Raw genomic sequence first — 27625 nt, forward strand, 5'->3', positions numbered from 1 at the left:
TATTTGCTGCTGTTGAACAGAAGAGTAAAAGTCACAGTCTATAGGAGAAAACTGCCTCTAAGGTAAGGAAGATCTACAACAAAATAATAAATGGGGCTTGGATAAAAATAGACCATATATTTTGAATAAAAATTAACATCATTCTGAATTTTAAAAACAAATCTTAAAATATCAACAATTCTCTAATCATTGACAGATGCAAAATCCAGATTATCGGCACATTTTTCTGATTGAGTCCTGCAACGTAGCTGTGTACACTAGGTCGTAATAAGGAAATAGTGTGTGCATCTTATTTTTCATTCATTTCTCTCCTTTCAGAGATCCTCTAATATATTTTCTGCTGAAGTAAATAAAACACTTTGCTTTTAATTATGCCCCATGAGGGAAAACATCTCTTCTAATTAAGCTTATAGAACCAGGTAATCTCATTGAGCTAGGAGGTATAGCAGCTATGCATAAAGCTTGACTGTAGTGGTGTAACCAACACTTTTATCAAGTGACATTAAACTTGGAATGTAAATGTATGTGTTGATGGGAAGGTGGATTAAGATAAAATTTCAATATTAACGTAAGGAAGAAATGCTTATCTGTATTTTGAATGTCTTTTCAAAAGTTAAGTGTTTGCAGTTGTGATAATTTAATTATGGGTGTTTTGGCTTCCTTACACAAATCATGAATACTCTTCCAGAAAACAAGCCAATTCTATAGACGTGTGAATTCCCACAAGTCCTAGAGTGCAATTAACTGTACTTCTAACCACGCTGTGGCACCTGCAGACAATGAAGAAATCTGTTACAAGAACTATTTCCATTGCATGAATATGCAAGCACCAGAATTAGTGTAATTTATTCAGCTGCAGATTATCTAGGCTCTAGCCACAATACGTTTTATTGCCATATGTCAGTTCACTGACAGCTTCATAAATCCTGGTCAATAAACATTAAGTGTTTACTTTCATTGTCTAGCAAATAGAGAAGCCTGGGGAAAGTTTTCTAGGATAGAGCAATATAGTTTTGCATTCATATAACAATTGGAACTATTCTTATCTGAAGCTGGAGGTACTCTGTAGGTATATATTTTCAATGCTTGACAGGTGTTATCTGGTACAACAAACTTGTGGCTGGATATAAACTGATTTTGTAGACAAAAAAGTAGTAGTATTTATTTTTATCTTATTATTTATTTTTATCATTATTTTTCCCCTAAAATATGAGTTTGAGCTCTGGATTGCTGATATAATGCTGATGTTATAACAGATAAAAGAGATGAAAATGGTACTCATTAGCATATTTGACTTGAAGATTAGCTAACCATGGTTCAATTTTAGCTCAGTGTGTTAAAATTATGTCTCATTGAAAATCACTACTTTTTTCATAGTGGTTTAATTGAATAAATATTTTAAATAAATATATTGAATATTGGTGTGAATAGATGTTTTTTTGTTCACAAATACCTCAAAATCAAACGTATCTAGTTTTCTCCTTTTATTTCTTCCAAGACATTGCCAGCTTTAGTTGTGAGGCAGCTACACAAACACTGGCTCTTTCATAGATTTATAGTCTTTGTTTCTTGCAGGGCTCAGTCTGCATATATAGGAACACTTACTGAGTGAGGCCTTTTCTCTTTTTTTTTCTTTCAGATTTCAGCTTGCATTTTACACAACGTTTCCGGCATTTCATTCACCCAGAACTCAACCCACTCTGTGAGTATATGCAGGATGAGTTAAGTCTTACTTGTCCATCCCACTCTCAGGAAAAGCCTTTAAGTTGCAAAACTGAATGGGGGCTGGGGAATAAACTCTTCTATTGGTCCCCTGAAGCTCCCACTTCACTACATTGTCTCTCTCCTGGCTCATTTTCCAAAACAAAGCAGCACTTTCCTGACTCATTGGTTCTCCCACTTTAAGACAAGGAAAAATCAACAGTCTAACTTAGCAGGAACCGTTGTGAGGAGGGAGTTGTGATTAGGAGTAGATGAACATGTCTCCCTTTCCAGAGGAAGTTTAATGTTTCATGCTCAGAGTTGATTTTCCCTCCTTTCCCTCATGTACAACTTGGGACAATCAGGGTGGAAGGAAAGAGTTCTGGAAAGTGGATGTAAGATTTTTAATGCCAGTTCTGCTGAAGTGGCCCTTATCTGAACCCCCATGAGAACTTGAATTTGCTGAGCTGATAATGTCAGTTAACTAGCACAATAAACTTCAGTTTTTAATCTAATGGATTCTAGTGGTCATTCCTAGGAAAAAAACCTTGCAAGCTCCCTCTATAATCAGTAACTCACGTTAGTACAGGTATATTAAAGCAGTGAACCTAGGGGATGCTTTCACAGGTAGCATAACGCCAATCAAACTTCTAGTTTAAGATTATATATATATAGATACACACACACACACACATATATATATAAAGATATACACAAATATAACTTCATTTTTTATACTTACAGATCAAGTTATATGTATTTACAGTTTACAACATGTTGTGAAGTATATATACATTGTGGAATGACTAAATCAGGCTAATTAACATATGCCTTACCTCACATAGTCACCATTTTTGTGGTGATTTGATAGGAGTATTTTAATATCAATTGATGAAAATAAGAGAAACATTATCAGCTGGAGGTTCTTTAAAGTAAAGTAACGATACTGGTTGCTTACACAAAATGGAAAATAATTATAAGGATATGAATAAACTCAGGATAAGAGATAGCAGGGCCATTGGATTCACAATGAATATGTGTAGTGTATAATACATAAGAGGTAGGCCAACAAAAGAAAACTGAGGTATAGTTGTAATATTAATGAGGTAGGAAAGAGAGACAAACCAAACAGATTTGCTTCATAGGGAACAAAAAAATTTCACAAAAACACTTCACTGGAAAATACCAGTCCTGATGACTTTTGAAGCTCTAAAGCATGAGTAGATATAAATCAGATGAAACAGAACTAATAACATCGTGGGAGTCTTTCCAAAGATTTTACCATTTAGAAGTACACTGCAGTCAAGTTAGATAATATAAATTTAAAAACAATCATGAGAAGAAACATAAGAAAATGTATTTAAAGTTCTGCTGGACTGAAAATTTAAAAATAAAGAATATACTGAAGTATTATGGAGAACTCAGATGATTAAAATAAGACATTTCTAAAATGACAAACAATGTTTAGGCAGAAAGACTGAAAAAATAAAAACACATTTTTAAAAATGTGAATGGAAAAAATCCCATGATGTTAGGTCTTTTGGAGGGTAAACAAGTAGCAAGGAAGTGGCTAAGGGCGGCAAGTGGGAACCAAATTGTAGCTAGGAACCAAACTGGCTAGGAACTGTTCCCTGATGGGAACATATTAATACATAGCAAAAAGTTCCTAGTAACTTTTAACTAACCTAGAGCTTATTACCATCTAATTAGCATAACATGGGCAGATCTTCATAAAGGATTCTGGGGAATCTGTCATGTAAACTGTTATATAACCTGCTATATAACCACAATCTGTCAATCACCCCAAAAGGTGGGAAATGACAACCAATCCTGCTAGGAGAAAGGCAGGACAAACTAGTGGGCTTATAAAAGGCAACATGTGCTCACACTTGAGGGTCTTTCTTTACTTCTGGAGACTGACCCTTTCCACTCTCTCTGGAATGTATTTTCTCTTTGCGTAGCTTCCTTCTTTGCTTTCATTCTTTCTTTTATGTGATAAACTGTTTGTATAAAATTGCTCTGTATTCATGATCAGTCCGTCAGGGGCTCCACTCTATACCAGTACTCATTCTTGACACTGAGACCAGGGGACCAGGCAACAACCGCATAGATGAACAGAACATGGAACAAACTTGTAAATTATTTTTAACAAATGTATTGCACAAAAAAGTAATTATTACAAATAAAAATGTCTGAATATGTATAATAAAAATAATAAAATGTGGTATATGTATGCCATGGAGTACTACTCAGCTATAAGGAACAGTGGTGATATAGCACCTCTTATATTTTCCTGGATAGAGCTGGAACCCATTCTACTAGGTGAAGTATCCCAAGAATGGAAAAATAAGCACCACATGTACTCACCATCAAATTGGTTTCACTGATCATCACCTAAGAGCACATTCAGGAATAACATCAATCGGGTGTCGGGCGGATGTGGGGAGGGGGACGGGATGGGTGCATACCTACATAATGAGTGTGATGTGCACCGTCTAGGGGATGGACATGCTTGAAGCTCTGATTGAGGGAGCAAGAGCAATATACGTAACCTAAGCTTTTGTACCCCCATAATATGCTGAAATAAAAACAAACAAAAAATAACTCAAAACCAGACAAGTTTTATGACAGAAGGAGTTCATAGGAGAAGACAGACAAATAAGCAATAAGCTCATGAAAAGTTATTTACCCTCACTAATAATTAAACACATAGGGGCTGAAACAAAAATGTGATGAATCCTTTTGCTTATCAGACTGGCAAAGAGGAACATAATTGATTATAAGACATGAGAGTTCAAATAATGACATTGTAAATCAACATATAGATTTTAGATATAAAATGCTTATCATATGTTTTGAGTCATCAATTCTGCTCCTAAAAGTTTATTCTAAAACAACATGTATGTGTTTGTGCATATATCAAACATTTAGAAATACTACGCTGTGTAGTGTCATTATTTTCAAAAACTGAGTTTGGAGGCTTTTTAATCTCTTCTGGAAATATTTGCTTTAAAAACTATTACTTTTGGATTAAAATTCTCTATAATTAAAGAATAATCTGTTCTATATTCTCAATAGATTTTAAAGTACATGCGTAAAGTACACATGACAATAAGGTAGAGAGATAAATGGCTGAAATGAAAAGATATATGGCTGGAAAGCATAAAAAAATAAAAAATTAAAATTTAAGATTTTCCCTAAATGAGAAGAACTAAAAATAATAATATGGAGTCAATCGATATTGTCCATAGATATCACTTAGAGTTTTAGAGTTTAAACATCAGAAGAAATAAAACTAGAAATATTTGCAGGTGATTTTCTTGGGGAAATGACCTCAGAGGTGAGGAGGTATGCAGCAGGAGACTGTTTGTTTGGATCACAAGGTTTGAATATATATTACTTTGATACTATTTTAATAAAAATAAAAATTACCTGATGCTATTGAGAAGACTGCCTTGACTCCTGCCTTTCTAAGATTTATTTACTTCCTCTTGTATTTCTATGCACTTCCCTTATCTATTAGAGTACTAATCATTGTCTTGGAACCATGTGCTTTCATATATGTATATATATGTAGATTATTATGTAAATATAGACATCATATTTTTAGAAGAAAGAAATAAACATCAGTTGTCTATTGAAAAACAGAATGGAAAAATTACATTTGACTTATAAACCACTTATTTTTAAATTTTTATCCTTATTGCCTTCTAAATTTGCTTATTTAAAAATTAATTGGCCAGGCATTGTGACTCACACCTGAAATCCTAGCACTCTGGGAGGCTGAGGTGGGAGCATCACTTGAGCTCAGGAGTTTGAGAGCAGCCTGAGCAAGAGTGAGACCCTGTCTCTACTAAAAATAGAAAAAATTAGCCAGGCGTGATGGCTCATGACTGTAGTCCCAGCTACTGGGAAGGCTGAGGCAGGAGGATCGCTTGAGCCCAGGAGCTCAGGTTGCTGTGAACTAGGCTGATACCACAGCACTCTAGCCGTGGTGACAGAGTGAGACTCTGTCTCAAAAAATTAAATAATTAAAAAAAATTAAAACAATAAAATTAAGTGAAAGAATAAACATAACATAGCCTTATTTAGTATTTTGGTATCATATTGCTCTAACATTTATTATCTTTTTATTTGATGTATGATCTTCAAATAACACAATGTAAATTTTAAAACTTCCAATTTTAAACTCATTTTCCTGAAAGCACATAGTAGCTTTATAAAGGAAAAGGATAAATATATGGTTTTCCAGTCGTTTGTTCTTTAATCACACAACGTAACCTCAGGCATAAAGCATAAATAATACATGTGTGAGAATATTTCAAATCTGCATTTAAGAATAAAATAACAGGGAAATTGACATGAATATCATGGAAATGGGGATATGTAAAAATTTTCGTTTACTTCAAGCTTTGAGTTTATTAGAAGAGAGAAAATCCATTAGCCCAGTATAAAGCATGATCCTCCCTTCTTCATTTGACAGTTGAAAAAACTGCTTATCAAAAGTACACAGACATTCAATACTTCATTCTCAGTGCTTTTATATGTGATACCTACCCTTAATTAGACCAAGTATCTTTCTTAGCAAATCTCATTCTAAACTTCATAGGATTTCAAAACATCAATCATTAAAACACATTATTTACACTTACCTCTAAGTCTTTGAGGAAGCCTGAAAAGCCAAGGAAGTTTCAAAAGATGCTGAGAGGCATGGAGGTGAGGATTCTTATAAAATCTCCTTTGAAAGTATAAGTGACACATAAAATGGCATTCAATAATGAATAGAAGTTCTCATCCATTATTTTGTTTGTGAGATATATTAGAGCATTGTATATTTTCTACTATATCAGTGTATAAATCCTCGTATTGTTTCATATTTCATATACTTAATTTTTATTATATGTATCTTGTTATATCTGTAATGTCTTCTAATTGGTTATATTAGGTTGGTGCAAAAGTAATTGCAGTTTTAGCATTGCTGACATTTGCCATTTGATATTGGAATACATTCTTAAATAAATGTGGTTATGTTATACATCATTTTAATGTGCATTTTGTGCTTTATGCTTTTGGCTAATGATGTATTGCTTGCTGTTTCTTTTATATTTATTTTAGACTATGGAAATGATGCTAGAAAAAAATCAAATTCAAGTAATTTTCTTATTTGAGTTCAAAATGGATCATAAAACAGCAGAGAAAACTCATAACATCAACAGTGCATTTGTCCCAGGAACTGCTAACAAACGTCCAGTGCAGTGGTTGTTCAGGAAATTTTGCACAGGAAAGGAGAGCCTTGAAGATGAGGAGCACAGTGGCTGGCCATCGGAAGTTGACAACCACCAACTGAGATCAACCAGCAAAGCTGATCCTCTTACAACTACACGAGAAGTTGCTGAAGAACTCAATGTTGACTATTCTATGGTTGTTTGGCATTTGAAGCATATTGGAAAGGTGAATAAGCTCAATAAGTGGGTGCCTCATGAGCTGACTGAAAATAAAAAAAATCATCATTTTGAAGTGTTGTCTTCTCTTATTGTATACAACAACAATGAACCATTTCACCATTGGCTTGAGATGTGTGAAGAAAAGTGTATTTTATATGACAAGGCAACTGGTAACAACCAGCTCAGTGGCTGGACTGAGAAGCAGCTCCAAAGCACTTCCCAAAGCCAAACTTGCACCAAAAAAGGTCATGGTCACTGTTTGGTGGTCTGCTGCCCATCTGGTCCACTACAGCTTTCTGAATCCCAGTGAAACCATTACGTCTGAGAAGTATGCTCAGCAAATCAGTGAGATGCACCAAAACTGCAATACCTGCAGCTGGCATTGGTCAACAGAAAGGGCCCAATTCTTCTCCACAGCAATGCACATTGCACAACCAATGCTTCAAAAATTGAATGCATTGGGCTACAAAGTTTTGCTTCATCTGCCATATTCACCTGACCTCTCGCCAACCAACTACCACTTCTTTAAGCATCTCAACAACTTTTTGCAGGGAAAACACTTCCACAACCAGCAAGACTCAGAAAATGCTTTCCAAGAGTTCACTGAATCCTGAAGCATGGATTTTTATGCTACAGGAATAAACAAACTTATTTCGTTGTCACAAAAATGTGTTGATTGTAATGGTTTCTATTTAGATCAATAAAGATGTGTTTGAGCCTAGTTATAATAACTTAAAATTCATGGTCTGAAACCATAATTACTTTTGCAACAACCTAATATTCCAGGTCCTAATTTGTGCCTGTTCACATAGCAGGGAATAGTATAAATTTCTTTTTGTGAATACTGATTTTCTCTGAACCATATTATGTTGATTTGAATTGCTAAGATAATTTTTTTAAATTTGGAAGATAGATTCTTTCAATTTTTTTTAAAGTTGATAGATACAAGGAATGTAGAAACAGTGAAACAATGTTATATAAGGAATAACCAAGGACCTATTATATAATCAAAAGCAAAACAAAGCAAAACCAAACCAAAAAAAACCCCAAATAAACAAAAAACTAAAAAAAATGAATAAAAATACTCTGGTGGATGCTATGGTGTACTGCCAGGAATCCCCCGTCAGGAATTAGCCATTTATTCACCCACTATCACTACCACTCCTCTGCTAAGCCCACCCCACCCGCTGCTGACTGCACACACCCAGAGAAATGATTAGTTGATTTGGAAGTACAGAGGCCAAGTCCCTTTGCTTCATTTTGACACAACTGCAACTATAATCAATGGAACTGATTATTAGGTATCCACAATAAGTGGAATAATGCCTATGTACTCTTGTTTGCTTGGCTTATTTTACACAACAAAATGACTTTTAGATTTATCCAAACTGTTGTGTGTATCAGTAGTGTGCTCTTTTTATTGCTGAGAAGTATTCCATTATATGGATATACCATAGTTTATAAACCCCATTTAGATGTTAAAGAGTTATTATCAATTACCAGTTTTTATCAATTACCCATAATTAGCTTTTTTTATGGTGTGTGTGTGTGTGTTCATGTAGAGTTCTAGGATGTCAGATATTTTTCTTCCAGTACTTTAAAGATGCCATGCCAATGTCTTCTGGCGTGTATATGTTCTTGATGAGAAATTATCTATCCTTATTTTGTTCTACTGAATTTAATGAACTCAAATAGCTTAGTAGTGTACGTGCAGCTCAGAATTTAGTCAAAGACTCATGGGAACTCCTGTGTAGATTTCTGAAGCTCTTTCTTTTCAACTCTGTGAGAGTACTCTGCCCTACTTCGGGGTCGCCCTTTCTCTTCTCCAAGGCTGGTAAACAGCTCTTGGTAGACAGGAATGGGACTCCTTTTATTTCACTTTCCTCAGGGCTGATAGCCATGACTGCCTGTTATTAAATGTCTGAAAATCTTATTTCATATATTTTATCCAGATTTATTAGTTGTTTCTGGAGGAAGGACTAGTCCAATCTTGTGTAGGGTGATGAAAATCTATTTTAATCAATTTTAAATATGCATTCCTGTGGTTATTAATGAAGTTGAATATATTTTCATATGTTTCCTCTTGTGTAATATTTGCTGTTTCTCTTTTCCTTGGCTATGTTTTGTCAATTTAAATTTATTTAGAACTCTTTATAGATTTAGATGAAAATTTTTTGTTTTTATATGCGTTACAAATACTTCTTTAATTTTGAGTGTCTTTTTACTCCATTTTGCAAAGCAAAATGTCATATTTCTAATCTTCTCCACTCTGTCTTCAAAATATCTTCAGTACCTGACTACTCATTAATACAATTACTGCTACTCTTGTTCAAGCTATACGCATCATTACCATAACACTATAAGTGCTTTTCCTGCTTACATGTTGACTCCATAATTACGGAGTCCATCTTTCTTGACTTGATGGGGCCCATTATCAGTGCTTATTATTGATTATGAAGTACTTTTATTTGTGTTTTTTTTTTAATTTTTTTATTTCAGCATATTACAGGATACAAATGTTAAGGTTACATATATTGTCCTTGCCCCACCCAAGTCAGAGCTTCAAGCATGTCCATCCCCCAGACAGTGCACACCGCACCCATCAGGTGTGTGTATACCCATCCCCTCCTGCCCCTACCATCTGCCAAGACCCAGTGAATTTTATTACTATATATGTACTTAAGTGTTGATCAGTTAACACCAATTTGATGGTGAGTACATGTGGTGCTTATTTTTCCATTCTTGTGATACTTCACTTAGTAGAATGGCTTCCAGCTCTATCCAGGAAAATACAAGAGGTGCTATATCACCATTGTTTTTTGTGGCTGAGTAATATTCCATGTTATACATATACCACATTTTATTAATCCACTCATGTATTGATGGGTACTTGGGTTGTTTCCACATCTTTGCAATTGTGAACTGTGCTACTATAAACATTTGAGTACAGATGTCTTTTTTATAGAATGTCTTTTTTCCCTTTGGGTAGATGCCCAGTAATGGGATTGCTGGATGAAATGGTAGTTCTACTTGTAGCTCTTTGTGGTATCTCCATATTACTTTCCACAGGGTTGTACTAGTCCTAGCCAGAGCAATCAGACAAGAGAAGGAAAACTATTGCTCTTTGCTGACTATATGATCTTATATCTGGAAAACCCCAAAGATTCTACCATGAAACTTCTGACATTGATAAACAAATTCAGCAAAGTCTCAGGTTACAAAAAAATGTACGGAAATCAGTAGCATTCCTATATGCCAACAACAGTCAAACTCTGAACCAAATCAAAGACTCAATACGCTTCACAATAGCAACAAAGAAAATAAAATATCTAGGGATGTATTTAACTAAGGTGGTACTTTTGAACTGTTTTTTAACTTAGGGAAGCAAAATTAAGCAAGCCAAGAAAGAAACTGGTAATTTTACAGAAAAGGAGAGTAAATATAAGGGAAGATATCGCTGTGCCACAACATTTTGACACATACAGTGATTGTTGGTGACTCCCCAAGCAGAGTGCTCCAGTAGCAATAGGTAGTTGGTACTTTTGCTTTAACAATCACTAGGTACAGTTATGTTGTGGAGTTTGGTTTACAAGTCTGTGGCCAGAGCCACATTTTTCCTGACAACTGAGTAACTGAGCTGTCACCAGGGTCTTCCTTCTTCACTCTGTCCTCACACAGCTCACAGGCTCTTCTGACATTATGAAGGGACATCATAATATCAGCCTGCTTTGTCACCTTGCTACCTTAGTAAGCTTCTACTCTTTCTAGAATGCCCACCCTATGTACTCCTTTCTTTAGAATTACCTTTGGTTCTATATTAAGTCAGTTATTTCATATTGTGTGCCTTTCACATGAACTATACCCATCTGAACTATATTGGCTCATGTTCATGTTTTTCCTTTAGTCCAAATCTGTCCCTGGACACTACACTACTTCTTCATCTCATCTAAATTCATTTAAGAACCTCCTCCATGAAGATTTTCCTGAAAGACAATTATGCTATTTTTAACTTAATCTTGATAATTCAGAGTTTACCTAGAATATTCTGCATTGTTTCAGTTGCTAGTATCGCAGATGCAAAGAAACTTTTAAATTAGCAATGGATTGATGTCAGGTGTAAATCCTTGAATCTAGATTATGTGAACTCTGAAAATTCACTTTTACTTCATTATCAGAATAAGCTGATTAAAGTTAATATACACCTCAGTAAACAATAGGAATATTGACAAAATATATAACTTTCAATACAATTAAATACAAACCTTCAAATGTTAGGCAGAGGTATTAATCACACACTCTACAGTCTTTGATCCTATTTTTCTAAGTAACTGTATGTTTCTGCTTATCTATCTTTTAAAGATATAAATGATAGAAACTCACTTATACAATATTAAGCAAAACAGAGGGATTTGTGCTTAATCACCTGAGGTGACTGTTAAAGTAGAGAGCTAACCAGAGCATTTTTGGTCTCTCTCCCTCTTTCCCTCTTTCTATGTATCTTCTCTCCTTTTGTTTTCCTCTGTCCTCCATTACAGTTTATTTCTTTTTTCTTTTTTTTTTTTTTGAGACAGAGTCTCACTTTGTTACCCGGGCTAGAGTGAGTGCCGTGGCATCAGCCTAGCTCACAGCAACCTCAAACTCCTGGGCTTAAGCGATCCTACTGCCTCAGCCTCCCGAGTAGCTGGGACTACAGGCATGAGCCACCATGCCCGGCTAATTTTTTTGTATATATATTTTTAGTTGGCCAGATAATTTCTTTCTATTTTTAGTAGAGACGGGGTCTCACTCTTGCTCAGGCTGGTCTCGAACTCCTGACCTCGAGCGATCCACCCGCCTCGGCCTCCCAGAGCTAGGATTACAGGCGTGAGCCACTGCGCCCGGCCCAGTTTATTTCTTTTTAGCTTTATTCCCAACTACTAAATGTAGATTTTCTTCATATAGAAAATAGCAATTTAAGTAAGATTTTCCTATATTTGACCCCCATATCACTCTAAAATGATAAAGTCAAGAAAAGGAATTAAAATGGCACGGCCTAGGTCACACTTCTTGTGAACTGCTGGAACAAAGTGGCCAGGGTTTTATTACCACAGCCTTACCAGAATTATGTGATTAGAATTGAAAAAAAAAATTATTCCTAAGGCAAATACAAATGCCATTTAGACCTAAATAATGTATAATGCCTACTATGCATAAACTTTTATTTGTTGGATATTCCAAAGTTAAGGTATATGTAGAGTATTTCAAAATTGAGATACTAGGGGAATTGTGGGTTTTGATTATTGTAACAAAGTCTCTATATAAATAATGGCATTTAAATTAAATTTACAAGCTCTATTCAGCCACATAACACAATATACATTCTATAGTTTTGCCAGGAGGACATAGATAAAAGAGAAATTCCTAATATAGATTATGTTTATACTTCCTCCTTTGACCCATCTTTCCAACAATATATTAACTTCAAATCCAGTATAGTGTCTTGTTTTTTTTAATGACAATTTCTTCAGCATATTGAATTTCCATGACCATATTGAAATCCTTCACTGGAGTTTGAGCATTATAAGGAAGATGTGAAATCATAGTTTTATTAAAGGAAAATAGTAATTGCAAAAGTATATGTATTATGTTCTTTAAAAATGTATTGTTATCTACCTGTGTTACTCTTTTGTTATACTATTCCATTTCAGTTGCAAGTGTGGTGGATAGGAAAGAAAATAACAACTCTGTAATTACATAGCTATAACTATAGTTCACTGTGAACGCCAGGCAGAAATTGTTTATTCCATACATCACCTGTGCAGCTTGCGTTAGTTATTCTACAAAACAGGCATATTTTATTAACATAAAAAGCAAACAAGAAAGAGGAAGTTTACTTGATTACAAGTTAGAGATACTTTTTTGAATTTCTTTTCAGTTATTCTAAACATCATAAGCTCTACTGATGGACAAGCTATTTTTCACTGGCATAAAATATATAAGATATGGTGGCATAGTGGTATACTATTTAAATTTGTAGAAATATTTTTTGATGTTTTTTTCTTCTCTTGCCTTGTTCTCTTGGCATGTGCACAATTGATTCTTTTTCCTCATCTGTTGAAACTGAGTTGTAAACCTCCCTAATACTTACTGCCAACATTTTATTTTTTAGAGATAAAATATGGAGTTTCTTGTTGGGAAAGATTTCTGGGTCTTGGGAGACATAAGGTATGAAATCTATTTTTAGGACTAGAATAAAACACAATCTCTGATTTCTATTGATGATATGTATTTATGGTTTAAAAATTAATCTTATCCAAACAAGTGAAACATTTCTTTGGATGATCCAAAACAAAATGGAATTTTATGGTCCAATTCATGTAACTGAAAAGAATAAATCTATTTAATCACCTACTCTGTGAACATACAGTGCACATGTCACAAAGATGTGCTAAAGAATTCATTGCTTATAATCATCCAAATGAATCAAATTGCCCTTAGAAGAAATGCTGTAGCTTTTACTATGATCTACTGTAATGAGGAGTATAGCACAGAGAACAATTGTGCATTATGTCTGTTCTTACTCTATTCTATAGCAGAAATTGCTAATCAATTACAATCCAGATTTGCTATGAGCCAGGACACTCTCTCAGCTTCCTTATCAGAAACACACATTTTTAGAACAATATACAATGAATTGAAGATACCATATGAGGTAAAAACTTGCTTGTCATTTCTGGTAAATAGTATTTAATCTTAATCATAATCCATGGTTGTGAGTTTTTAATTTCATTTACTTATTCTACAAAATATTGACACTATAAACATTGTATAATGAATAAATTTTCTACATATTTAAATTGTAATACTTGTATATTTACAATAATATTCAGCCATGAACAAAAAGGAAATCCTGACATTTGCAACAATGTGGATGAACCTGGAGAACATTGTGGTTAGTTAAATAAACCAGATATAGAAACACAAATATTGTATGATCTTACTTATATGTGGACTATAAAGTGTTGAACTCATAGAAGCAGAGAGTAGAACAGTAGTTGCCAGGGGTTGTTAGAGTGAGGGAAATGGAAACTTATTGGCCAAAGTGTACAAACTTTCTCTATGAAATGAGTAAGTTCTGAGGATATAATATATAGCATAGTGACTCTAGTTAATGTTTCATTGTTCACTTGAAATTTGATAAGAGATTAGGTTTCAAGTGTCCTTACCACACACAAAAAATGGTAACTATGAGTGATGATGGATGTATTAATTAATTTGATTGTAGTAATCATTACACAATGTATACATATACCAAATCACCATGCTGACCCATAGAATATTCAATTTTATTTTTTAATTATACCTCAATAAAGCTTTAAAAACTAAATAATAATAGTGTACCTGTATGTCCAACACTGAAGATTTGAGCAAAATAAGCTGAAGAGAGTAAATATAATTACATTAATAAAATCATTGAGAAAAGGAAAGCAACTGGTAACCAACAGTTCTGGACAGAAATTAGAATATAACTGTTATCTGTCAAAACAGATGACTTAGTCTTTACCAAAAAAACCCCTAATATTTGTGAGAAATCTTTAGGAATTGTTAGTGGGTACAGAAATATAGTTAGATAGAATGAATAAGAGCTAGTAGCACAATCAACTGGCTATGGTTCACAATAATTTTGGGGGTATTTTAAAATAACTAAAAAAATGGAATTGGAATGTTCCTAATACAAAGAAATAATAAATACTTGAGGTGATGAATACCTCAATTAATCTGATTTGATCATTACACACTGTATGCCTGCATCAATACATCACATGTACCCCATAAATATGTACAACTACTATGTATCCATAATAATTAAAAGTTAAAAAATAACAACACAATAAAAATAATACAGAGAAAAATATATCATATAAAACTAATATATTTACATAGCATTTACATTGTATTAAGTATTATAATTAATCCAGAGGTTATTTAAAATATACTAGAGTATGTTCATCAGTTGCATGCAAATACTATGCCATTTTATATAAGGGACTTGAGCATCTAAGGATTTTTGTATGAGGTGGGGTCTTAGAACCAATCCCTCATGGATACCAAGTGAATACTAGATTCTGGAATTCTGAAACTACACAAAGAGTGCTCCTCGTGCTGAGCACTCCGGAGACTGTTTCAAATTGGAAACAGGTGTTGGTCAGTTCGGGGAAATTCTCTGATTAGTTTTTGTTGTTTATTAACAGTTCAAATTAGAAATTCACTTATTTTTTCATTCTATCATGTCCATTTGAAAAATAAAATTATTCAAAACCCCATAAAAGGACTTACTCTAAGAGAGTTTTTATAATTTGAGAGTCTAAAGGTGAAACAATCCTTTACTGCTCTGGTCATGATGTGAGAAGTACCAATAAAATAATATGATATATAAGAGAAGCAGAATTCAACTCATAAAATGAAGAAATGAAATTAAAGATACCTTAAAATTTCAAGCATAAATTAGCTAATAAATATTATACAACCATAAGAGTGAGAACTCTCACTTTGTTTAATATTAACACTATGTATCTGCACTGTTCTCTTCCAGGTATAGAACTAAAAGAGATGCTTAGGAAAATGTGGGGAGACGTTTGCTTGTTTATCATTTTTTTAAATTTCCTCAAAGTGTGTAGCACATTGACAATTTACAGTCATTTTACAGTATCAGAGTTAAATATTAAGTTCTTCATCATTAAGTAGAATACTTTTCACCAACCTAAAGGAACATATCCCTGATACATGCAACAGCGTGGCTCAATTTCAAAAGCACTATGCTAAATAAAAGAAGAAAGAACGGCTATTTTTTTGTGTTTATAGAAGCAGTTTTGCAAAGGCATTTACTTTGAAGTTCATCTATTTTGAATTCAAAAAGTTACAAATATAATTTCAATTTTAAGATTCAGATCACATATTCATTTACTTATTGATTCCTTTGTAAATATTTATTAAGCTACAATGCTAGGGGATAAGAACACAGTTTGAATAGGGCAAGTTCTCTGATCTCAGGGTGCTCACAGTCTATGGGCAGCGACATATAAAATTAGAATTTACCCTAGAATAAAAATACAAGATGATTGATTACCTCAAATAACATATATTGCTACGGTAGCAATAAAGATAGAATATACTATGATTCAATGTGACAGAACAACTCATAAGTACAACAGTGAGGAATTTTCAGTAATAACTTCTAAGCATGAATGAGAAAACTAAACTAAGATTTTGTAGGTTGTTAATCATAAATACTGGTATGGGACATAGAAGTGTTGAATGAAAAGACAAAATGTGTTGGAAGCACATATTAACATCCTTAACTATTCCAGACAAAAACGTAAGGAGAAAAGAGATATAGTTTACTGTATATTCAATATAAAGTGATGAGATCAGTTTTCAGAATTCAATAGAAAACTAATACTACTGTGGGAGACACTCTCCATTTTGAAGCACTTCCTAGAGTTGCTCATGTTGTGATATAATTATCCCATTGCTTATGTGCTTTCCATTTGGCTCTGCTGATGCCAACTGTCTCAGCCAGTGCTTTCAATTTCAAACAACCAGCGTGATCAGCAGAAAATGCCAAAGTGAATCAGTGGGAACTCTATTTTGTTTCTAAACAAAACACTTTGGTAACTGATTTGAAAGACCTATCTTATTTACTATAGTTCCACTCGACCTATTCTTCACTTTAAGTCTTTTTAGGCATTTACACATTTTTATTTTACATTTCCCTTTGTACTAGCAAATATTGTGTGAAATCCAAACAGTACATATACATTACAGGAATGCCAATAACAAGATGAAATAGTACTAAATTTCCTTTTTAATCTCAGAACCTACTCAGAAAGAATTATCTTAATGAATTCTAACTGCCTTTTCCCAACTGCTCTCTCCAAAAACCTGCCTATTGAATCCCACATTCTTTCAGAGAATCTTGTTGGCTCTATCTTCAAAACATATGACAAATATGACTGCTTCTTAGCATCTACACTTCTGCTATGCTCATTTAAGCCACTGTTATCTTTCACCTGAACTGTTTAATGAGGCTTTTACTTGGTTTCTTATTTCCTATCTTGCTTCCTACAGTCTGTTCTCCACAAAGCAGCAGTGTGATTCTTTTAAATTTTAAGTCAAAAGGATTGTATTCCTTTCTTAAAATCACCTAATAGCTTCTCATCTCTTTCAGAAAATCCAAAGGCCCTAAATGACCTGCCTCCCCCACTACATCTCTGATCTCACTTCTTACCACTGTCCTATTTAGTTTCCTCTGCTCCAGCCATGCTGGCCACCTTTTTGCTCCTTGAGGCCTCCGTGTTTGCCGCTAGTCACAGCTTTCCTGTGTCTTCTTTCTTCTGCATGCAAAGCTTTCCCTTGATGGTGTTCACTGTGCACTCCCTGGCTTTACTCCAATCTGTGCTCTCATTTCATCTCCAAGATTGTTCCTTGCTTTATTTCACTTCATAACAACACCACCTAACATGGTATATATTGATTTGTTTACTGTCTTCCTCTCCCCTCCCTTCAACCATTAAGCATAAGCTCCAAGAGAATTAAGACTTTTTTCTGTTCTATTTATAGATGTTTTATCTTCAACAATGTCTAGCATATACTAGATATTCAATGAGTGTTTCATGAATGAACGAATAAACAAAATAAATAAATTATGTATGGGTATATTTGTTCAGAAGAACTATTTTAGGAGCATTTGTTATGTATTAGCATGCATTTAGTCTAGGAAATGGTGAGTGTTCATAATTTTCCTTAACTGACCAATGAGTGTCAAAGTCTACCTCCTATTAGGAAAGGGCCCACTGTGGAAAGGACTGATAGTCAGAAAAAAAAAGAATTTGACAAGCTCTAGATTGGATGTTTCTGTGAGGGCTCAAAAAGACCAAATCTATGTAGATAACTCTACATTTATAAAAAAGTTAAAATAAAGCTAGACATTTTAAGTTAAATAAAAACATTATTTTAAACTAATGAGTCATCTATAAAAATGATCTAATTATTTTGGGGACTTTTGTGCATTAAAAGTAAGATGTTTTCAGTGTTGAAGATGTTAAAAACTAGCTCTAATAAGACTTGAGCTAATTATTCATAGACAATTTAATAAAAGTATGCTAGAATAAGATTCCTGGATTAGATTCAAAATTGAGTTAATGTCCTGGAGGGCAATAAACTATACCTTCTAGGTTTAACTTTTCCTAAAGAAAGAAAATTTTTGCATATTTCTTATTAAAAATCTCTGCAAATATTTAGCACTCCAGAGTTGTAAAATCATTCAATTAAAAATCCAACCAAAGTTGCAAGCCCAACACTGCACTGAGAGAAAATCTAGTAAGCACATTTTCTATTTCCATGTGTTGGATAATTTTTCTGAAATCTTGGATTTGATGACTTGTGGGGCGAAAAAAGAGACAAGTTAACTGCCCCTATACACTGGCAAAATGCTAAGTGAGGAACAATAAAACTGCTTTAGACACATCCAATTATAAAGAAGGAACATGTTACCGACAATTCTGACACTTTTTGACAGAGTCCTTAATTAGGGACCAATTCTGATCTCTAGGAGTGGTTCTCATGGTTTTGGGCTCAGGCCTGTGGGCTCTTAACTCCACACTGAATTGTTCTTCACATTCACAAGAAACAGTCTATGTTTCCACCTAATGTCTTTCTCAACCCATTTGCTGCCTATAGAAATTTGAGAGGTCAAGTCCTTTCTGGCTTGTTCATACAAAGCTGGTATTTTAAAAAGTTTTTAGATTTTTGACTATCAATTTACAATCACCTCTATCAGATAAATGGCACTCTCACTTTTTTTTTCAAGTCAAGAACATTTCTACCATGTGTGTCACACCTAAAGTCAATCATTTCTAAAGTATTATGAACACAGTTGGCTATTTGAACTGATCCCGGTTCCACACCCTTAGGATTCTTAAAAATGTTCTAGCCTAGATAATAAGGTCAATGAGATAACATCCTAAATCTTCCTGAGCTCTTAACAGTAAGTCTGAAATTTTACTATGAGATGTTATTTTCCTAGCAGTGCCCTAGATTTTAGCTCTATCCTAAGGCCAATTTTTTTCATTGAGAATATTTTGCCATCTGGAAAGCCTAGGAACAAGGAAATAGTTCATCTTTCTTTATATTTTACCTAGATTCTCCCTGAAAACGTTTTACTACATACAAATAAACGAAGCCCTTTGATATTTTCTAAAGTCTAAACTTTAGACTTGGAAATCCATTTAGCACAATCCACAAGTTTTCTAAGTACTCTTTCTATCTCACACATTACCTCTGGTGACAACTTCTCTAATTGTCCTGCTAGTACATAACAGCTCCAGCTCCAATAGCAATTTCTTCATTATCCTTCAAATGTGCACAAATAGTATCTTTCAGCCTCTCCTGGTTCTAGTTGACACTTAGACTTTGACCCAATACAACAGTGTTTTCCGTATTTCTTATAAACAGCACTACATTCTAGGTGTAAAATTGTGTTTTCATGGTCTATTGCACCATAAAAAATTATCACAAAATTAGTGGCCAAAAACTATTATTACATATATCTCACAATTCCAAAGATTGGTTGAGCAGACTTGGATGGTTTCTCTAATGGCCTCACTTTAAATTTCTTTGAAGACTTCTTAGTGTCTGGACTGGGATGTTACTTCCTTCACATTCAGTTAGCCAAAATAGTCAGAGGTTCAGCCCTTGAGAGGAGGGGCCATAGGTCCATTTCTTGATGTGAAAAGGATCATGTACTTATACGGAGAAGCATAGCTGTTAGAGGTTATATTTGGAAACTAGCCAGAGAGGTCAGCCTTGAATTTTAACCTTTATTTGGAAGTCTCTGATGATTACAATACAATAGTGGAAGCTGACTGATAATTTTGAGTCAAATGAATGATAAACTGAGAAGCTCAGAAGAATGTTCAACTCACTTAAAGACTAATGTGCAAAATTTGTATTTAAGGCCCGATGGTAGAGGCATGTTAGAAATCTCAGATTTTGCATCTTGACCACAGAAATAATTGTGAACTGCAGACTGATCTTCACATGAGCTGAAGCTCAGTGTAGAGTTGCCTCATTTTCTTTAGAATTAAGGAAATACTACTAAGCCCATTTGCCTTGTAGGAACTTACATAGCTAATCCCTGAAGGAATAGCATTATCAAGAGTTTAAAATTATCTCCATAATTTTTATATTTAAAATATGACATTCAATTAAATAATAACCAAGTATTAATATATACAGAGATATGACAATGTGACTGAAAGGAGTGAAAAAAGACCGTATAAATAGAGCCACTGGTAGAAATAATGGAGTTATCCTACAAGAAATATAAAGGAGTCATGCTATAAATATGTTCAAATAAATCAAAAATAAACAAATTGAATAATTTTGGCAAAGAGTAAACTAGAACAAAATGAAAATGGAAAATGCAGAAGGGAAATTAAGAACTCAATGGATGGATTTAATAAGAGAATAGACAAACACTATGAACTAATCATATATTGGAAGATAATTGTAAAAAATATCCAATAGATGCAAAGAGAAAAAAATAACTAAAGTGCATTATACACGGAGGATGCAAGGGAAAGGTCTGAGATACCTATACATAAAGATCTAAAAATAGTAAAAGAAAAAATATTAAGAGAATATAGCTGAGAATATCTTTAACTGATAAAGAACATCAAAATATATATTACAAAAGAGAACAATACCAACGCAGGATAAACAGAAGTATCACATGCAGACATATATTGATAATAAAACTGTTGAAAAACAAAAACAAATAGAAATCTTTAAAATAATCAGAGAAAAAGGTATATTACTATTAAAAGCAAAATTAAGTCTCAAAATTTACTTCTTAACCTGTCAAATAATAAAAAGTAAAAGGTATAGGCATAGAATAATTTTATAAAAATACTGGAAAAAATATGCTTGACCCCAAATGCTGCAGCCGGACAAAAATAAACTTTAGGAATCAAAATGAGATGGATATTTTTGGTCCAAAAAACACAAATAAACAAACAAAAAAAAAACCAAAAAGATCAACTGACTCGATATATAAACAATGAATCCACATTCAAGAATAAACTAATTTTCTTTTTGGTGGAAAAGAAGGCAGTGCAGAAACTCATGATTTCAGATGGAAACTCAAAGGTAGAATAAAAATTATAGACAAGCAATAAAAGGTAAAAATGGGCCGGGCGCGGTGGCTCACGTCTGTAATCCTAGCACTCTGGGAGGCCGAGACGGGTGGATCGCTCGAGGTCAGGAGTTCGAGACCAGTCTGAGAAAGAGTGAGACCCTGTCTCTACCAAAAATAGAAAGAAATGATTTGGACAGCTAAAAATCTATATAGAAAAAATTAGCTGGGCATGGTGGCCCATGCCTGTAGTCCCAGCTACTGGGGAGGCTGAGGCAGGAGGATCGCTTAAGCCCAGGAGTTTGAGGTTGATGTGAGCTAGGCTGATGCCATGGCACTCACTCTAGCCCGGGCAACAAAGCGAGACTCTGTCTCAAAAAAAAAAAAAAAAAAAAAGGTAAAAATGTGTGTAAATATAAATAAATATTGACTATATAATAATTATAAAAATGTAATTTTGAGTTTATAATTATTAGATATATTTTTAGATTATACAATGCCATCATGACATTCAGGAAGAAGGGAAAAAAAGTTAAAATGTTCTAACATAATTGTACTCTCCTTGAAGAGGCTAAAGTAATAATTTATATTCCACTTTGAGTATTTAAAGATACATGTTTTCATCTCCAGGGTAATTATTATAATAAGAATAAAACATGTAAAACTGTTATCCTAATATACAAGGAATGTAATGGTAAGATATAAAATGTCCAATGTAAGAAAAATTAAGTTATGAAGGGAAATTATAAACCAGTGTATGATAATAATATGATAATTTAAGAGAAGTAGATGAATCTCTATAAAAATAACACTTCCCATCTAGAGAAAAGGAATAAAAAGAATAAATTACTAGATTTATAACTATTAAAGAAATTCCACACATAAATAAAATCTTTTTCATAATTAAGCGTGCACATAAGATAGCACCAAGCAATTGCAATCCTGGGCATTTATCCCAGAAAAATTAATAATGTTTTTCACACAAACACTTGTACATGAATGTTCAAAACATCATTATTTCTAATCAAAGAAACTGAAAGCTATCAAAATGGGCCTTATACATATAAGTAGTTAAGTTGTGATACATCACTGCTATAGATACTATTCAGCAATACAAAAATAATGAACTATTCATACTCAAAACAACTTAAATGTATCTCAAGGGAATTATTCTCAGTGAAGAAATGCAAATCTGAGTTGCTTACATACTGCTCAATTTTATTTATATAATGTTCTTGAAATGACAAAATTATATAAATAGAAGAAAATCAATAATTGCCAGGAGGACCGAACTTGGGAATATGACTATACAGAAGTTCTTTTGTGGCAATGGCACAGTTCTGAGTGTTAATTATAATAGTAGCTATACAACTGTATAGCATGAACATGAACTATATATACACATTAATTACAGTAAAAAATTGGTGAAATATTAATAAGATCTATACTTTAGTTAATGTTTTTGTACCAATATAAGATGTAGTTACACAACTCTATACATGTGACAAAAATTATATAAACTACACATACATACATTAATTATAATAAAAAATTTGAAAAATATGAATAAGGTTTGTACTTTGGTCAATATTTTTGTACCAATAAATTATGTTACCAAAAAGGAAAGCTGAATGAAGGATATATTGGAACTCTTTGCATTACTTCTGCAAATTCCTCTAATTCTATCATGATTTCAAAATGAAATGTTAAAAAATAAAAATAATAAAAATAAAATAAAATATAACAAATTCAAAAATTCCCAGAAGTCAAAAATCTCAGAAGTTTTTTGTTAGTTTTTAATAAGTTGTGCTATATGATAATAAAAATTTTAAAGAATTGTAAAGGTCAAAATAGTCAAGGAAATATAGACTCTAAGAACAAAATTGAACAAGTCATACTATTTGAAAATCTGCTATAAAGTTATATTAATTTAGACAGTGTAGTACTGGCAAAAGGATAGGCAGACGGACCCAAGCAAAAAAAAAAAAAAAAGAGTCCAAATTCAGATACACATATGTATAGTCAACCAATTTATAACAAATGGACACTTCCAGTGACAAATAGACAACATTTCAAATAAATAGAGATAAGTCAATGTGATAACGGATTTTGAGTGAGTCACCCCATGCCATGCGTGGTATCACTCCCTATGAGTTGTTGGCATGTCCTGTAAAACATGCCCTGTAAACTGTCAGAGTTGCTTCTGAGATGCCTAGCCATGGCCCTGAACCATATGGCCAAACTGTGTTCCTGAGAACACCAACAGACTTAATTAGTGGCAATGGCTACATGGAACTAAAATTGAGCTGGAAGGTACCTCCATATTGAAATGGCTTTATGGTGCTGGAGGGTGCCATGAAGGTGGCCAAAGGTGAGGTGACCCCAAAAAAGCTCCTTAGTGGAGGTTCTAGCATCTTGCAATACCATCATGTGAAGACAATAATACTAGCTGGAGCCATTATAGTGTGAATGGCATGGGCAAGGCCACAAATTTATCAATTGGTTATTGTGCCCACTCCTTGGGAGGGAAGATATATGTGGTATTATAAACCAGCCTCAAAACATGTATCAGCCTCCCTAATAGGGCCTATGGAAGAAAATACATCACTAATAATGTTCCAGGGAATAGATTTGCCCTTGACGGTTTCTTCTAAACATCTGTTTTTGCCCATAGGCTGTTGATGCTGCTATTCGTGCAAAATGGCAATGTCTTTTCAGATTGGACTGCAACAATGAAAGTGGTCAACAGTCTGACTGTTGGGTTTGGGTATATCCATCTCTGTCCAGTGGGAGCAGGATGTCATGGAATGTGCTGCCCCTAATATCACAGAATTGGAGTGACTGGATGAGCTCCCTGGGGAGCAGCAGCTCTACCCATGTTGGCAACATCAATTCCCCCATTCATCATTGGTAGCTACCTATACCCCTGAATGCTTCCCTCCTACCAACAGTGAAAAAAAACTAAAAGACATGGGCCGGGCATGGTGGCTCATGCCTGTAATCCTAGCCCTCTGGGAGGCCGAGGCGGGTGGATCGCTCGAGGTCAGGAGTTCGAGACCAGCCTGAGCGAGACCCCGTCTCTACTAAAAAAAAATAGAAATAAAAATTATCTGGACAACTAAAAATATGTATAGAAAAAATTAGCCGGGCATGGTGGCGCATGCCTGTAGTCCCAGCTACTGGGGAGGCTGAGGCAGTAGGATCGTTTAAGGCCAGGAGTTTGAGGTTGCTGTGAGCAAGGCTGATGCCACGGCACTCACTGTAGCCCAGGCAACAAAGCGAGACTCTGTCTCAAAAAAAAAAAAAAAAAAAGATGTCTTTGCATTGGTAAGACAGCACTTAAATGTTACACCAGCAAACACACATCAGTTTGGGATGGATTGAGATGGATAATAGCTAAACATGGGATGTTATACCAAAAGGTCCCCCATGCATAGAAAGGCATAATCATACTGTAAATTCCTCCACTGATCCTACCTGATGGGATGGCTATGTCCTTCAGCATGTACCCACACCATTCGAGTATGGGAATCCAACTGGACAGGGAAGCAAAACTGCTTCATAAGAGCTGGAGTATATATTGCAACTTTGGCGGCTGGGCAGTTGTGCAGTGCACGCTTGTGGCCATACCGCCCACCCATACTTGGACTGGGAAATGTACCAGGGGGTGGCCTTTCCTGGTAGGGATTATACATAAAACTCTGCCCATAGTGCCTAATGATATAAATACTCTGAGAGCCCGTTTCCCCAGGTCTTTGGCTTAGTAGGAATGACCCCTAAGTATTCTAGTCCCTAGGGCAGGAGCATTACATGCTTTTATCCAGATCATTGCTCTGGCCCAATACACAGCTAAAGCACTGAACTGCACAAAATACGCTCTGTACCTCTTAAGCCAAGAAACTACCCAAATGAGGAAAGTGGTCTTACACAACAGAATGACCCTGGACTGCTCAGGGTGGAACCTGTTTCTTAGTAGGAACCGCCTATTGTGCAGATGAAGAAGATAGTGTTACTGACGCTTTAAATCATTCAGGTGCCCAGATCAATAACACAAAAAAGTTAAGAGTCTTTGATTCTTTTTCTGAGTGGCTACATTCTTTACCTATGCATTGGAGTCATGTTTTATTAATTGGTATAATGATTATATTTAGTATTAATATTTGCTTTTGTTGTTACATATATTGTGGATGTGGGTTAAATACACAAGATACTGCCATGAGATACAAGTCATTGTAAAAATAAAGATATTGTGTCCCTTCATTTCCCACTCAGGGATCATTGTGGAAGATGGAGAGAATGATTGTAAGAGCTGGGGAAGGGGGTGGATGAGGGGAAAATGCAAGTTCCTCAGCACACAAAGAAACATTGTGCTGTGTTAACTTGGAGCACTTAAAAAAATTGATACAAAATAGATTAAGCAAATGCCAAGAGATAGTTTCTAGGCACAGGAGATGTGCCTCAGCACTTTCTTGCTGCAGAGGCAATAGGTGTAAACCAGCCCTGACTGCTTTAGAACTGCTTTAGCTGACCTATAATGCCCTTTGGCTAATTGCAATGATAAAATTCCCAACTGATGGAGAATTATAATATCATTAAGATAATATGCGTGGTATGACAGCAAATGAGATTGTACTGGGCACGCTTGATTTGTTTCAACTTGAACATACAATGACAAAAAATGAGAGCTCTGCATCACTCACTGGGAAGGGATTTAAGGCAACACCATCAGTGGGCACATTCAGATTTTGGTAGCAAGAAAGCTCCCGTGGAAGGAGGTTTCTATGCCATCCGGGAGCAAATGCCCTTATAAGCAACCTCTAATAAATCCATTTAACTCGCCAAGCTGGACTTGTCTGTCATTCTCTAGTCTCTCATCTCCATCCCAGTTTGAGGGAAGGTTTTTCTATACTGTCCTGGGATTTTTCCAAAACAAACTGACAGGTACTCAAATCCCTCCCAGGCACTATTTCAACTCCAGACAGAAATTATGACATAAATGCATAATCTTTATAGGAATAAAATGAGTGGGATAAATGTGTGTGTTTGTATATGCATGTGTGTGTAGCAATAAAATGGAAAAACTAAACTGTAGGATCCACATGAAAAAGCCTATACATTTTTAACTAAATGATTTAAAAGATACACCACGTTAATCAATAGCCACACAACCACTTATCTCCAAATTTTTTTCAGAGAAATGGACTATTGACATTTTGGGCTTCCTATAAGTCTTTCCCATAAGCACTCTGAGTATCCCCATCTTTCTCGATCTTACTTTAATTTTGCTCTCTCTTTATAACAGGTATGTTTACTCCAGTGGCAATCTAATTCATATCACTTTGTTAGTTGTCCCCTGCAATTTACAAATTATCATAACCAATATCATGGATTATTAAACATTCTTCTGAAATATATGTTTAGTGTAAATTTCCAAGTGCTATTCTATGGATTTATTTAATCAATATTTTATTATTGATCAAATAGAATCTGGACTTTTCAATATTATTTTTTAAATAGTTCAAACAAATAATTGTACCTTTTTTTCAGGTACCTTTTTATAAGTAGAATCATTTGATCAAAGGCTTTGATATATGATTTCAATTTTCTCATTTATATAGATATGCACCACAAAGATTAATTTATTATATTTGTATATAAACTTTTTCCAAAATATTTATCCAGCTCAAATATTCTATTTTGTGCTAAGTGCTGTGCTTGACTCTGGAAATTCAAAGATAAAGATAGAAGACTTGAAAAACTCTGTTAAGTCTTCTTCTTTCTTCAAATACTGTCCTCATTTTTTTTTCTTTGTCTTCTTTTAAAACTCTTATTTCCATACATATTTCAAAGGGGTGTTACGTGAATTGAAAAGAGAAGCAATGCATTTTATTGAAAAACAATTATTTCCTAAGCTCTGGGCTCAATATAGTACATATTAGCTTATTTGATTCATATGATTTTTTTATGAGCTACATATAAGTATACCAATTGTGAAGGTTAAAAAAATATAGGAAGGATAGCTTAGTGACAGCTCCAGGTCACAGAATTAATAGCTTAATAGTCTAATCATTTTTTTTCAATTTTAGTTTTTATTAACTGTATACTTTTTACTGTCATCAATTTGTCAAAGACTCTTATCAAGGTTATATTCTTATCGTTTAAATGACAACATGAATATGCCCCTGAAAAGCATTATAAACTAATTTCCTCATTTAATTGTAGTTTTTATTTGTTGCAGTTGTACTTTCCTGGAAGTCCTAAGTCCTGTTGCATCTCACCAGCTAGGTTGGTGGACCTCCTTTCTGAT

At 34.3% G+C, this 27625-nt stretch overlaps 1 long non-coding RNA gene across 1 annotated transcript; it reads left to right on the plus strand.

Moving 5' to 3' along the window:
* The first annotated feature begins 4 nt into the window (after nucleotides 1–4).
* On the plus strand, nucleotides 5–27625 carry LOC123632207. Its single transcript, XR_006733296.1, has 3 exons — nucleotides 5–62; nucleotides 1640–1702; nucleotides 27557–27625. It is a non-coding gene; the product is annotated as an uncharacterized LOC123632207 (long non-coding RNA).

The sequence above is a fragment of the Lemur catta genome, chromosome 2 (assembly GCF_020740605.2).
Source record: "Lemur catta isolate mLemCat1 chromosome 2, mLemCat1.pri, whole genome shotgun sequence".
NCBI lineage: Eukaryota > Metazoa > Chordata > Mammalia > Primates > Lemuridae > Lemur > Lemur catta.